Source organism: Falco naumanni, chromosome 11, assembly GCF_017639655.2.
Source record: "Falco naumanni isolate bFalNau1 chromosome 11, bFalNau1.pat, whole genome shotgun sequence".
NCBI lineage: Eukaryota > Metazoa > Chordata > Aves > Falconiformes > Falconidae > Falco > Falco naumanni.
The window spans coordinates 13,000,264-13,015,611 of record NC_054064.1 but is presented as its reverse complement, the minus strand read 5'-3'; the positions used below and the strand labels follow the sequence as shown (position 1 = coordinate 13,015,611).

Here is a 15,348-nt window from a genome sequence, read left to right as displayed (position 1 = left end):
CTCATTTCTGCAATGTTCTGAATACTCTGTGGAGCATGAAGTCAGTCAGAAGACCCTTGAAGAAACCTTTAGAATTTGGGCAAGACGACTACAGGGAACTCATTATGTTTACAATGATGAACATTCAGAGATTGGCCTAATTTACACTGATATTATTCCTGAGCTGTTCCCTTACAGTCTGTGTAAGAGGTAGGTCACTAAAATTTTGATTCAATATCTTACAGGACCTTGTGGTATATCTTAAGTCTTGGAATTCGTGTGTATTTAAAATACTGTTTGTTACACGTTATTGTCCAGTGTCTTCTGTCTTTTAAGATTTTGTAAGCACATCTGTGTCTTAGGAATTGTCAAGACTCAGCTCAAGTAATTGCTGCCTGAGTTTATAGGATAAAAACATTCACTGGCAGAATAGCCATTGACTGAATTTAGGTCATTTAGATGCTAATAAAGTTGAATCTCAACAGTCATACTGTTTAGCAAGAACAAAAAGAAAAGGAAAAGAACATTGAGCTGGCCAGATTAACATCAGTGCAAAAAAGGTTATTTTGGCTTGCTGCTTCTTCCCCTCACCACCCCCCCCCCCCCCACCCACCCACCCCCAGTTGTATTCTTCTTGGCTTTCCTTGACTTCTTTTCTGGCGCTAAAACTAAAGTGCATGGAAAAAGCCTTTTCTGTAGCCTTAACCAAGAAAGGTGAAGTAAATAAGCATTTGTTAAGAAGTCATGGAATCACAGCCCACTGTTAAAAGCACAACAGATGCAGCAACAGCAGCCATGGTCTGGAGCCTTACTAATGCTTCCCAGGAAGCAATACAATTGCAAGAATAGCATTTTCCTAAATGGAAGTTTCTTGGAAATTATGGTACCTTCACAAGAGGTATATCCACACCTCTCTACAGACATGTGAGTATATCTACATTTGTCTTTTACTCTCCTGCTTTTCAGCATTTGTAACCGCTATTTTGATTATATTTAAACATATATAATTTGCATGGTCTGGTAGAAAATGGCAGGGATCTTACTGTGAAGCTGCAGCAAGATAATAGAGGGATCAATAACACATCAGAACCTTCCTATTGAGAGAGACCCTAGGATGGCCAAACTTAAAACCTCTTGATAGGAGACCACATATACAAGACAGAAGGAAATGTGGCAGAAAAATCTGAGCAGTGAATTTGGATCTAGTTTTCTACTTTAGAATCCATTTTAGTATCTGCTTCTACAGATAATTTTTTTTTAATTTAGCCTTCTTTTACATATAATAGCTACCACATTCATCACCAGCCTTGCTCTGATAAATTAAGTTGTGGTCTCTAGGTAAATTCTCTCTTGCTTGCCAAGGGCAGTGAACATGGCAGTTCTGCATAAGGAGCCCCTAGGTCTGCAAAAGCAGAAGTCAAAATAGCTGCCATAAAAATAAACTTCCATATTTTTTATATTGCGGGAAAATGCCTTCTACGCATCTTCATGAGGAAAGCTATTTATTGCCTCTGCTGATATTCCCTTGTGGCACTGTGTGAGTATCATCAATTCATTGTACAACCAGTCAAGTAATTTTCTCACCTCACAAGAGGTTGGACAAGGTTTGTCTCAAAAAGTCTGCAGTTTATTTACAAAAGTGACAAACTGGAGAAGTGATGTTAACTTTGCTGTGGAGGGCTGTGTTTTTCTAAAAGAAGAAAACATCACATAATCAAGCCCTGAATTACTACTGTCTTCCCATTTGTCATGGATGCAATACAATGGCTCTTTCCATGTCTGCTGACTTTGGAAAAATATTCTTCTAGTATCACAGGTGGCTTTCTGTTCATTTGATCTTCACACACAAATGCCATGTTTTGTTTATCCCACACTTAGAGATCAGAAGGTTGGATAAGACCATTGGGGTGATTTTAGTTGCACTGTAATTACAAGATGATCCCCTCCACTTATCTCTTAAGTGTTTTATCTGGTCTACTTTGAATGTAGCTTTGCTGATGCATCAATGACTTCTTTTGAAAAGCTACTGCTTAATGCACTATATGGAAAAAAATTTATCAGTAAGCTAAACTTTACATATTTATATTATAGTTCATTACTCTTTAATGATGTCTTGCCTCTCCCCTGACAATATATCCTATCAGTAGCTAAGAAACTAAGTGTAGGCTGAATATCAGTGTAGCTTAAGTAGAATTAGCTCCATTGTCACAAAACGAAAGTCACTTCCGTTTTTCCTTTCCTTGTTTTTATCTAGGTAGAAAAAAATCTAGTAATAGACTTTTTTTAAGCCTGCATGATTCAGCAGATTTTGGCTTCACATGATCTGATACTTATAAACTTTGTTAGTTAACCTGTAATTATTGCACGTATAACTTTGTTTCACTGTGTCTGTCTATCCTGGAAAGATTAGTACATAAGTATTCTGACTAATGTAAAAATCAAGTAGCATATATGCGTGTGTGTGCAGACATACACACACATACACATATATATACACACATCTACATCTATATGTATATTTTTTTTTTCATTCCTTATGCCTGCAGAACAACCCTTAGGTTATTCCACCACTTAGGTGGAATTTATATGAAATATTTATAGATGCCGTTATGTTCAAATTCTGCCATAACTATTTTAAGGATCTGAATTAACAAATAAGGTTTTCTTTCTGGGATAATCAATGGTCCATTCTTACACTTCTTGTGCATCTAGAATTTTCATTGAGAACAAGTAAATATCAGTATGAAAAAAAAAAAAAAAAGCACTGAGATCAGAATGATCACATACAGTGATCTCCTTGGTTTATGCATATTTCCCTTAAAATGTTTGAAATAATTATATTGATTGCTAATCAACTTTTAGGATGCTTGTATGATTTTGCAGCAAGATGGTATTTTAATTCACCCTTATCCTAACAAATGAGTTAAGAAGTGGAGAACTTTTTAACTGAAGCCCAACACCCTTTACACAGGAAAATATCTGCAGTCTGAACTCCTCCTACTCCCTCTTCTGTTCCTCAAAAATGACAGAAATGGCAGTTCTTTTTCAACCTTGTATTTATGGGTCCTTTAAGCAAACCTGATTTCTGTCCTCCCTTCACTGTTTTGCAGGTATACGCTCTGTTTCTACATGGCTGCTTGAAATATTTACTGTGGTGGGAGGTGACTTCAGATTTGGAAGAAGGAAAAGACAATAGTAAGATGATTTTTCTCTCCTTCTGTGTACTCTGACGGCAGATGCTTAAGGATCTGATGATGTAGCTATGGTATCGTGAGACAGGTCAGGAGCCATAGTCTGTGCTGCAGGATGCTTTTGAATTCAGAGGTCGCAGCAGGAGACACCACCACTATTATAGCACTAAGCAGCATCATGGCTCATTCTGGTGTGTAGCCTAGAGCCAGGGAGTTGCTTTGCAAGTGCTTATAATGCTGATACTGTGGTTGGGGAATAGCACATGGAGCCCATGTGGAAGAGTGTCATAAAGAAAGCATAGGAGCTGACAGGTCTGTTCAGTGTGTGATTAAAAGGTGATCACATATGGAAAGAAATAATTACTTTAATTAAAGTGATACTTGTTCTAAGCCGAGTTCAGTTTAAGGCTGAGTGGAACAAGGCCACTTTTATTCATCTTTGTATTTATGTCTCATCCCTTCTCTTTCTAATAGTACATAAATATCTGAACAGATTTATCATCGCAGCAGCTTGTGCTGGGGAAGGATTTGTGTTACAGAAAGGGTAACTGAGGCATAAACAGCCTGGATCTGCCTGGTCTTCAGCCTGCCACATGAAAGACTTGGTCAGGACAGACTTGGGAAGGAATAGGGCAGTGTCACAGAAGCCTTAGAGCAGCTCACTAAGGCCCAGAAAATTGTTACCTGTACAGATGCCAGGGGTGTTTCTGTAGGACAGTTCCATGATCCTGAATGTGAAACTGGAAGCCACACATCTCTCCCAGGAGGAAACACTAGGCCAAAATGTATTTCCAAGGGAATGCCCCACGTGAAACCAGAGTCCTGGCATTCCTCATAAAGAAAATTGCCCTTTAGCTCATACCAAAGGCACTTAGCAACTCTGCTGGTATGTCCTGCATTCAGAAGAGGACATCAGGCTGAATGAATCCAAGCTCAGGATGGAGGACAGGAATACAAACCAGTCTGTTTTCAGTCCATCTTGGTGGCTAAATTGTAGCTATGCTTAGTCTGTGGCTTTCTGGACAACTTAAATCTTTTTTTGTTGAATATCATCTACTGTTTACTTAGGTGCTATAGCATCTATTTGAGGCACTTAAATCAGACAGTATGAGCCACGCCAAGACTGTATTCCTGAGAACAAACAATGTTGGAGGCCTGGATCACATGTTCCCCTTTGAAAATTGTTGAGAATTTGAAGTGTAAGATAACATTGATGTTATTGTATTAATTTTCATTTCTTGCAGTGAACTGACGGCTCTCATGGACTGTGTGGAAGAGAAGATACTTGACAGAAAGGTTTTCAATGGTGCGTAACCTGTTTTACAATGGAATGATAAATAATGCAAAATATCTTATTTCCTCAATGGCAAGGTATTAGTACTATCAATTTCAACAAAATGTGCTTTATTTTTATGTAATAAATGTTCAGTAAGTTGATCACAGTGATGGATAAAACTGCAACCTAAACACCAAAGACAGCAATAAAAAATAAACATCAGCTCAATGTCAAGAAATTAATCTTATGAGAATGAGACAGTTATTTTGTCACAATGGTCTATTCTCATGACTTTTTGACTACTTGATTAACTCTATATATAACCTTGTGTTGTTCCCTTGTTCTTAACAATGCTTCAAAACAGTGTGCTATTTTATGCTTTAAATGTTGCACAACAAAGTGTATATATTCAGCCAGATTTAGAGTAGATCTAATGAAAAAAATTCAGGCAAATCTACAGCCCAATTTTTCTGTTGTTGAAAAGCTGTCTTCTGATTTAAAATAAAGATATGTTATTGGCATTTTTATCCACCAGAAAATACATAATTAATAAATCCATTACTTTATATTTATGTTTTATAAGTGATTTAGGTGAACAATTTTGTCCCCAAGCAGTTCCTAGGAAACACTACTTATTTAGTTTATATGTGAGCAAAGTGACCACTAATTAGTATTTGCAGACTCACAATAATATTGTTCAGCTGCTCAAAAAAAATTTGTGCTGCTACTAAAATTACTTTGAAATGTACTGCTGAAAAACACCTTAGCAACACCTCTTCAGCCTATGGTTCCATGCCTTTTTCTATCATTCTTGAAAAATAATAGCCATTCTGCTCTCAAAAAGACAAGCCATAAAAAAAAAAAAGGTCCTTCTGTCATGTTATTAGAAAACTATTTTGTTCACAACTATGTTTAATTATTGCTATAATGACAGTATTATATGAAATCAAATTTGCACGGGATTTCCAGTCTACATATCTCAAATGTGAACTGAATTTTCTCAGTGCTACAGTATATAAAAGAGAAAAAAAGATACTTTTTACATTTGTGTCATCTTCTGCTTGTTTTTAGCTTAGAGCCATAACACACAGCTCCACAAATACTTGTATCAGCAAAACGGAGGAATTCCCAAACTTTTAATATGTGGGAATGGACAAATTTTCTAAAACAAGTATCTGCAGATTCTAGAGAAGCCATCTGTGCTGCCATTGAAATCATGGCCACAGTTTTGCTATTTTAAACCGTACTGCTATTTACTTTAGAAACAATATGCACTAAACTGGAGATAGTGTATAACACCACAATTCTGCTGCTCTCTGATTTTGAGAGTATTTAAAAGTATGCAAAATACATGTATTCTTACTCCAGCTACTGATGTGTATATGTTGTATATACGCACACATATACACAAAGGCGATGTTGTATCTATATTTACAATATAGATGGCATCATCTGTATGTCCAGGAGACACCGCATTTCTACAGAATGTAACAGAATTGTAAGCTTTGCTGAGTATCTACCGAATTGAAATTAATAGCTTAGGCTCTTCAAATTCCATTTCTATGCTCAACAAACTGTCACCAAAGAAGCGGTTTTGCATGGTTTATGACAGCTTCAAGAGATTTGCAGTTGTGCCCTGAATGCATTCAATTATACTTAATATCAACCTTCAGAATTACTTTTTACCATTACCTGGACAGCTTTAGTGCAGAGGAAAGTGCTTTGTTCAGAGATAGTGTGCTAATGATGTCACCTATTTGGACATACGATATATTCAAACAAGTCATTCTGTATAGAGAAAAAATTGCATCAAGTATATATTAAATATCCTAGGCGTTTTTTGCTGGGTGTTACCTGGCTGAGCAGTTAGCTACTGTGGCTTGGCAAAAGGCTGAGGAGGATGGGCACGCACCAGGGAGAGCCCCACTGCTGTGACAGGGCTTGGTCCCCAGGGACCCCGTGCAGCAGGAACTACCTCTGCAGTGCCTTTGGGCATGGCTCCCATCTCTGGAAAGCTTACAGGAAAAACAGACTATTAAAACGCTGCCTGAAAGAAACACCTAGGATTTCTGCCTCCTGCTTTGGACGAGGTGACAGTCTCTCATTGCCTGACTCTCACCACTGACTCTGATGGGACGCAGCTCCGCCAGCCCCACGCCTTGGCCTTGCCAGCTGACCTGGTGAGTAGCTGCCCCTGCCACAGCCGCTGGCCAGTCAGCACCTTCATTTCACACATTTTGTTATGCAGCCATCCCTGTTTGGTGTTTGAAAATGTGGCACTTTAAAGCTGAACACCAGATCTACTGTCCTTTGCTCACTGAAGCCAGTCAGTAATGCGACCTGGAAAACCTAAATATTGCAACATAAACGTTATCACGGACAGGAAGGCAATGCATTAGGAGGTATGTTGTGGGGTATATGGCTTCCAAGGGCTCTGTTGCGTGCCTGTGGTTGTTACCGAAATCTCGGAATGAAAAACTTATCAACACCAATGTGATGTAGATATGCAGACACTCCTTTACTGACGGCCGGGTGTGTGAGTGCGTCCTCTCACGATCAACGCACACCAAGTTTCAAAATCATACACCTCATATAGAATTTAGTCATACATATTCATTAAGTATTCATGCATAAACATAGTATTTCCTGAAAATCATTAACATACTCTCGCTTCATATGTTAATCAGCTTACCAGTCCTTTGCGCCTGCGCAAACCCTTCCAAGAATTGTGGGCAGGGGTCTCCGGGACGTGGGCAGTGGTCTCTGGGAGGAAGGCCGTAGGTCTTTCTCATGGTGTAGTTTTCACCTTTTGTCTGGAATGTGATAGTCTTGCAAGTTTGCAGTGTTCTTATCGGTCTGAGCTAATTTATGTCCTTGTCGACCATCTGTGTCTGCTGCTTGTTTCTTTTAGTCGTTCCCTCTAGATAACTTATAAACAGGCCCCTTGTTATAGAAAGTTAAAGAAAGAGAAACAGACTCCTCCTTTCATCAGTTATTTCATTATTTCTTTCAAATTATGGTTACATGACCTAATTACTATACCTACATTCTTTGAGTAAATATAAGTTCTTAGCCTTGGTACAGGGCTGTACAGAGGATTCCATAGCAGCTTTTGTTGTGCAACTACTAGTTTCATTAGAATATATTTCTTATTCCTCTATATTTCTATTAAAATGATTTTAGCAAATCTGTAACATGGTGAGGTGATGGCGGCAGTCTCTGTCGGGCAGGGGCCAGGGCTGCCCCATGCCAGCACAGCCGGCTCCAGCACAGCTGTGCCGTCGCAGGGCACCGCGGAGCCCCTCAGGGAAAACTCGCTGTGAAAGCACATTTAAGGAAGGACAAACGTGCTGTACAGGCAGAAGAGTAAGTAAGAGTGTGAGGAACAACCCTGTGACTACCAAGGTAAAAGATAAAGAGAAGGGCAGGAGGAGGTGCTCCAGCTGTCAGAGCAAAGATTTCTCTGCAGCCCGTGGAGAGGACCACGGTGAGGCAGACATCCACGCTGCAGCCTGTGGGGAGACCCCATGGTGGAGCAGGTGGAGATGCCCTGAAGCTCACTCCCTGCCTGAGCTGTGTCCCAGCCATGTCCCTGGCTGGCCCTGCACTTCAGTGACCCTCACCCCCACTGGCCGGCCCAGCTGCCTGCCTTGGCCGCAGCCTGGCTGCCTCACCCAAGGACCTGCCTGGCCATCACGGGCTGCAGTGGTGCCTGGGGCCGCTTCCCGGCCAGCCCTGCCCTGCCCGCCTTGTGCAGGAGCCACGGGATGGGCCCCAGGTGGCCTCGCCCTGATGACGGCCTCTCTTCGCCCAGCAAAGGTAATCACAGAAGTACAGAATCATAGAATCATTTAGGTTGGAAAAGATCCTAGGGGCAGACCTGGTGAATGTGCTGCAGTGAGGAGTATTTTGAAAGCGACATGTGAAATTCTTATGAGAGAAAAGAAATTTGCTTTCATCATGAGTAAATACCATGCTTTACTCTGTTACCTCTACTAATCTACAGCCTAAGTTTGCACATAGTAAAGCATGACTAGATTTATTTTTTTTTAAATTTAAGTAATCTATACTCCTTTAATGCAATCCTGCGATTGTTTGATTAAAAAATATTTCAAAAAGATCACCTGTAATTCAGAGATAAGGCCTGATTGCTAGGTGTTTCTTGAAACACAGCAGTGTGTCAGTAAGGCTAATGAGTGTCTCATGAAAAAATTTGAAAAGACTGTTCTTTTGTAGACAATCTTACATAGACATGCTGATGTGCCTAATTAAAGAAGCTGGATCATGATCATCAGGATAATGTAAGTACTAGTAATGTAATAGTTTAGCTTAATCTAAATTGGACTGTTCTGGAAAATAACCACTAATTGGTATTGAGAGAGATTGATGAAGTAATGATTTTTTTGCTGATAGTGCTAAGTGCACAGTAACAACTTCACTCCAATATGAGACAAAACAGTTCTAGTGAATTGCAAATAAGCGTATAGCATAAATGCTGCCTTTTTGCTAAGTGCTAAGCATCAACAATGTACTGTTATCTGCAGCCTCAATTAGAGAAAACTTCGGGATTTAACAACAGCAACAAAACATTGTGAGTGTTGGCAGCAGGCTGGAGGCCCAGTTCAGCTGGCCTGGGCTGCAGTAACAAGTGGAGTTTCCTACTAGTACAGCTCCTCAGGCACCCAGAGCCAGGGGGGTCAGTCCCTAATGATTACTGGTTCTGGCAGATTTCCTCCTATGAGAAACTAACACATTATTGAATTCTTTATGGTCCTGCAAAGCTTCCACCTTCTTGTTAAAGCTAACACACTAAAATTCTGCAAGGCTGTGCAAGCAATTTAACTAGCTCAAATGATACCATAATATCCTCTTCTTTAACATTTTTTCTTTTCTGTTAGTGAGCATTGAAGTCATGCCAAGGTTATAACACCTGCCTCTTATTTCCCCTCATTTTGCTAGGCTGGGAAACAAGCAAAAAATGGAATATACTGTTCTGTAGTTTGAGCAATTATATTAAAAAACAGAAAATTACAAAACTCAGTTTCTCGTATTAAAGACTAATCTGGCAATTTGTTGTGCTATTGTATTATATTTTATATTTATGCATTGATAGAATCTTTCTGGTTATTCAATGTGTACCATAAAATATGAAAAGAATTCAAGTTCAACAGTTTCATTGCAGAATTTAATATCATCTTAAGGAAAGTTTATAGATTTTAATTTATGTGTCACTGTCTTTTATAAGTGTCTGAAGAGCCTGTATTTAAAAATATAGAGTGACCGTTTTAAACAGTACACCTAATTTCATGCCTTTTCGTTATTGATAGAGTCTAAATATTGGAATTGTCATGCTGTATACTAAATTCCAGCTGCTAATTTTGACTCAATGACCTGGTTCAGGTCACCATCATACCTACAGATGGATACCATTAAAATGTTGTTTGTGTTAAGTGAGAACAAGGTGCACAAGACAGGTGATCTTTTGATTTAGCTTTTAGAACAAGATCTTTGCTGGTGACAGAGCAGATGGCCAGCTTTGTTGAAATGGAGAATTAAAATAACAAGATAGATTTTGGCAGATGTTCACTACATTCATGCATAAATACATGTTATCCTCATCCTTTTTCTTTATCTGGTTCTAGGTGTAAAGAATGTGCGGTATGTCATGTGTACTGAGTTCTGAATCCTGAACCATGATAACTTTTCATTTTCTATATTTAATATGCAGAAAGTTTGTCAGGAATCCTTAGTTCATTAAGAAAAGCTCTTGCCAGTAAACTTCCCTCCCTGGCAATGTGGTGTCCCTGGAATTTACCTTCAAACCAGGAAATCCTTGTTCATAGGCTTAACTTGAAACAGTGTCCTGAAAGAAAAACAGCAAGTTTAAGGGTTTATGTATACTATCCAGTGTTTTACACAGGTGGAATTTTCAGAGATACCTGCTCAGTACTTGGCAGATTTCTACAGGACCTCAGATCCAGAATATTGAAAATGACTGATTTTATACCAAAAGTAGAAGAATCCAACATGACTGGGAAGGAGCAAAGCCCCAGGGAAACCATCACTTGTTTACAGGGCCTTGACTTCAGATGGGGAAAGCCCTGGCTCTGGGTGTTATGGGTGGCACTCTCTTAGGGTCACCGGAAGATGTATTACCAAGTTCTGATAAGAGACTAGCTATTTTCTAGAAAAGTTTGAGCAGACAATAAGCACCTTGACATTTTGCATAGAAGAGAGAAAAAAAAAAATCCTGCTTGTCTTTTAAGCTCCAGCAGAACTAACAGCCTCTTTCTTTCAGTGGGACCATGTAACATCAGGTACTCAGCAACTCATCTGACAAGGCAGAGCTCTGGAGTTATCTGACAAATGACTGGTGCAGTAAAAAGTCTTGAGACTTTCCTGTCACCAAAGGTGACAAAGGCATCGTATCTTCAATCTTCTGGACTGAGAAGATAATTGCATTCAAGTACTGAGCAGTCCTGTCCATTGCCAAATGGGCTACGTGTCTTGAACTCTGACAGGGTGTCCTCTGAGGCCAGTGACACTGGCACATTACTATTGATTAACATTGTCCACAAATAAGTCAGAGCATGATTCCTTAACACTAGCACTGTGCAAACACAGAAAACAATGATTCTTAAAGAAAAAAATGGATTTCTGCGACTGTGAATTCAGAACAGTTTTCTGACCCCTTATTATGAATATCTAAAACAACAGTACTCTTAACAGGTCTTTTTTTGGACTGTGGATGATCTTGTGGACTATCAGTGGTCCAGGAGACACAGGCAAAGAGTTCAGGCACTTGCTGAAGTATATGTATCTGGAAGAAACTCTGAAAAGTGGACAAAAATTAATAAGGCAGCTCTTACAATTAGGTGTCTCACGATGACCCTTCCAATAAAAACTTTAACTATCTACTCCCTTCCTTTCAGGTGAAGGAGATAAAATTATCTTCTTAAAAGACTGGTGAAATAGTTTCTGACATTCAGACACAGGCTTTTCTGTGAATGTTTTGCAGCTGGAACAATAGCAATTCTGTTAATTATGCCATGGCATTTCAGGAATTCTTGCCAACACGATAAAGAAAAAAAGGGTTGCAAAAAGAAACAGAATGATAACACTTGTCAGAACCACAAGATGGCAATACTGTTTAAAATATAAAGCTTACTCACCTAAAACAATAGTGTTAAGACCATTCATAACAGATGATAGCATGCATAGCACTTGTTTACAACTGCGGTGTAAGATGATGGATATTTTCAAGGAAGATAACCACAAGTTAGTGGTATCCACAGGGTTTGTTTTAATTCTCCTTTTAACAAGTACTGTAGAACAGGTTCTTGTTCAATATCACGGCTCAAACTACAGTAGATCAAGGCTGCTGGATTTCAACACAAAACACATAAGAGATAAGAATGAACATATTGCAATCAGTGAACATATTGCACACTCATTTTCCCTTTCATGTCCTCAGTTTCTGGGGAAGAGAAATTTGAGGGCATTAAACAGTGTCTGCCAGCTATTTTTGTTGATTAACTATCATGCTAATAATTACAGCCACTTTAGGGCAGCAGCGAGAGCAGGTGCAGGAAGCTGCTGTGGCATTACTTCATCAATATAAAATGCATTTCATGCAAAGGGTGTCATTCAGAGCAAGCAGATAAAATCATACTATATACTCAAGGGTAAACATCGCATTCCCATTTCTGGGGTAATGCCTGGTTATGTTATTAAGTAGTTATTGATATTGTCTCTTATAACAAAACAAAGAATTATGCCAAACCAAAGTGCTTATGCAGCTGCAGTTTAAAAAAGATAGGTGGCAAACTTTACAAGTAATGAGAGTAGGAACTAGATGTTCTCACAGCCAGGCAAAGAGGTTCAGCAAAGGCATATGAGCTCATTGAGAAATGTGCATAAACACACACATGCATGCTTATGCAGTGCTAAAAGGAATGATGGAAAATTATAAAGAAATTCTTTTGCACGGACAATAACATAAACACAATAACATAAAATTAGAAAAACTAGTCTTGCCTGCACACTGTGTAGTGGCAAGAGGAGCCCTAGACACACACGTGCCTCCAGCATCATGAGGGAAATCACTTGCAGCAGGTAAGCACTCACTGCTCTATCCTTTGTCTCAGAAGCACTCTTGCTAGGAAGCTGGCAGTTGCAGGCTGCATAACTGCCGATTTGCCATGCTAAAGATTGTCATGGCACAGTAAGAACTTGTTAGTCTACTGATTGCCATAACAAACTCGGCATACCTATTTCTGTCAATGCTGACAGAGGGAAATAACTACGCAATTCACCAGTTCAAAGCCTCATTCAAGGTATGTTTTTCAGCAATGTGCGTACAGTGCCCAGTACTTTTCTACGAGGAGAATGTTATTACATTTAACTGCAGGGTTTATCTTTTTCCTTGATGCATACTATAGCATGTAATTCCCATTAACTTTAAGGGTTATAGACTCTAGGAACATCAAAGTAGAACATACCCTGAGGAAAAAAAGTCTGCCTTTGGATGTTCATGCACAGCTGCTACTGACTTTAACGTAAGAGTGCAGTTCTTAGCCCTAGGTATGCTCATTTCTACTGGATCTGGAACTGAGTTCAATTCTCATGGAAAAGTCTTACAGAATTTCCAGAAAACAGCAACTTCTAAGAATGTGTTTTCAAACTATTTTAAACAAAAATCTTATTAGACAATGAGATACTTACCATATTACACGTAACTAATTTTCAAAATACAAAAGCAAGTATCTCACCCTTCTGTAGGTCTTATCTGTCTCATATCTTGAATTGCACAGTCTCTCGCAGCTAGAATGCTTTCCAAGGAGTTGACATAAAGCAGCAAATGCATCCACCTTTTCTACTTGCTGCTTGCCTAAATATTCAGCCATTGTGGACATACAGCTCAGGCATGATTTTTAGCCTAGGTTATTATGCATAATTAGCATCAGTAACCATTAATATCTACTGTTCATGAAAACAAAAAAAAATTGCATTGATCTCCGTGCAACTTCTCTGTCATAATTCAAGTTTTCCTGAGAAACAAGTAACAGTTCCCCACACAAGTATTAGAAATTGAATTTTCTCCTGTATGCCTGGGTTAGGCATTCACACCTAGTTATAACTTTGTATGTCCTATGGGGAATTCTGCCATTACAGGTGATTAGGCAGAGAACTGTCTTAGCTACCTTCCACCTCAAATTCTCAACTTGTATGCAGCAGGCTGAGAACATCAAGCTCATAGTATCAAGTGTATGTAAAATTGCATAGCCTTGATACTTAAAAACAACCATCCATGATCATAGCAGATCCATATCTGCCACAGGTCAGGATGCAGAAGGGTCCACCAAGGCACTGGGGAAATCTGCTAAAATCTTGCTGTTCTGACCTTCCAGAACTTTTAGTATTTTTATGTACAAATATGGAAACACACTGTGGGCCAGACTGTATATACATATATGCCTTCAAAAAAAGATAGGAAACACACTAAAAAAGATCATCATATCTGATATTATTGATAATTTTCTTCAATCTGCACTGTGACATTACCTAGTTCTTCTAAAAATCAGAATATTTTTGCTGCTATTTTGATAGAATGACAGTGTGGAAAGAAAGCATAAATAAATAATAAAGTAACCAGTAGACTAATACGCTCCCTAGTTCTAAAGTATTTTCAAGTATATATTTTAAGATGAAATTCCATTAAAATAAAAAATTAATAAACAGAAGCAGCAAAAAGCAACATATTTCATTTCACATTAAATACATCTAGGTGAATTGTCACTCCACCATACCATACCAGAGGATGACAGAAGGAACAGGCTGCAGGACAGGGATAACAGCTGTGCCATAAGTCGCCTTGAATTTGAGCACTTGATCTGCTGTGCCAGAGTAGAAGCACCACATACCTTGTTTAATATTCTGTCTTTGAAAGTCACCAGCTTCTATAGAAAGTGTGAGAAAAGGACATAAGGGAAAATTACAGGGTAACTTCTTTAGATGTGAGGAACTGCTTAGATAAGCGAAACAGGATTCTAGCCTTTACATGTCTTTATTGTGTCTTAAATATAAACCAGATCATCCCTTCACAAAGTTTTCAGGTTAAATAATCCTTACTACAGAAAAAACTTTTTTGTTAACGTTTTTATTTGTTATTAAAGAGCAACAGTACTGCCACAGAGGCAAGAAGTGTGGTTTTATTTTTGTGTTTGTTTTGAGAGGTGGCAGAAGATACTTAAACTTGAAGAAAAAACAGGGCAGTGTAGAGGGACACCAGAAAAAAGGTCAGATTGTCTTTGCTTTTGAGTGTCTTTCATCCTCTGGAGGTCCCAACACACTGGCTGAAAAATGGATGGGTGTGTATCTTTATGTGCATACTCTTCAGGTAACATGGAACTCAAAGATACTTGAGGAGACAAAAGCTTTAAGCTTTGGCATATTTGAAAAATCTATATCCAAAGAAGGTTTTCATCAGGTCATATATCTGAGAGTGGTTTCAGAATGTACCCATTGCCTAAAGTTGTACTGTCCTTTTGGGAAGAATTGTCTTGCAAAGAGTACTTCTGGGAAACATGACACATCCCATAATCTGCTCTGACTATGCTACAGCAAACAGGATGAATAAATGTAAAGAATGGATAATATAGCATGGAGAAATTAAGAATCAAGCCATCCAAAATCTCAACTGAAGTTTCTGTTGTAGTGGCATTGGTAGATGGGGTGGAGTTACTAAAACATCACTATTTGCTGCTTCATAGCACCAACAGAAAATTATAGGAACACTAGGGCCACAAGACTGGTCGAAGTTACACAGAGTAACGCAGATCTAGGCATTAGGATATGGAAGAAGCCTGCTATGTGCATTCAACATGCAACAGCTACTCCTTG

General features: G+C 38.9%; 1 long non-coding RNA gene across 1 annotated transcript; it reads right to left on the bottom strand.

Moving 5' to 3' along the window:
- Nucleotides 1-6,943: 6,943 nt before the first annotated feature.
- Nucleotides 6,944-14,496, bottom strand: LOC121095909. The gene is made up of 2 exons (XR_005830240.1): nt 14,261-14,496; nt 6,944-11,827 (listed from the first exon to the last, which is right to left on the bottom strand). It is a non-coding gene; the product is annotated as an uncharacterized LOC121095909 (long non-coding RNA).
- Nucleotides 14,497-15,348: the final 852 nt, after the last annotated feature.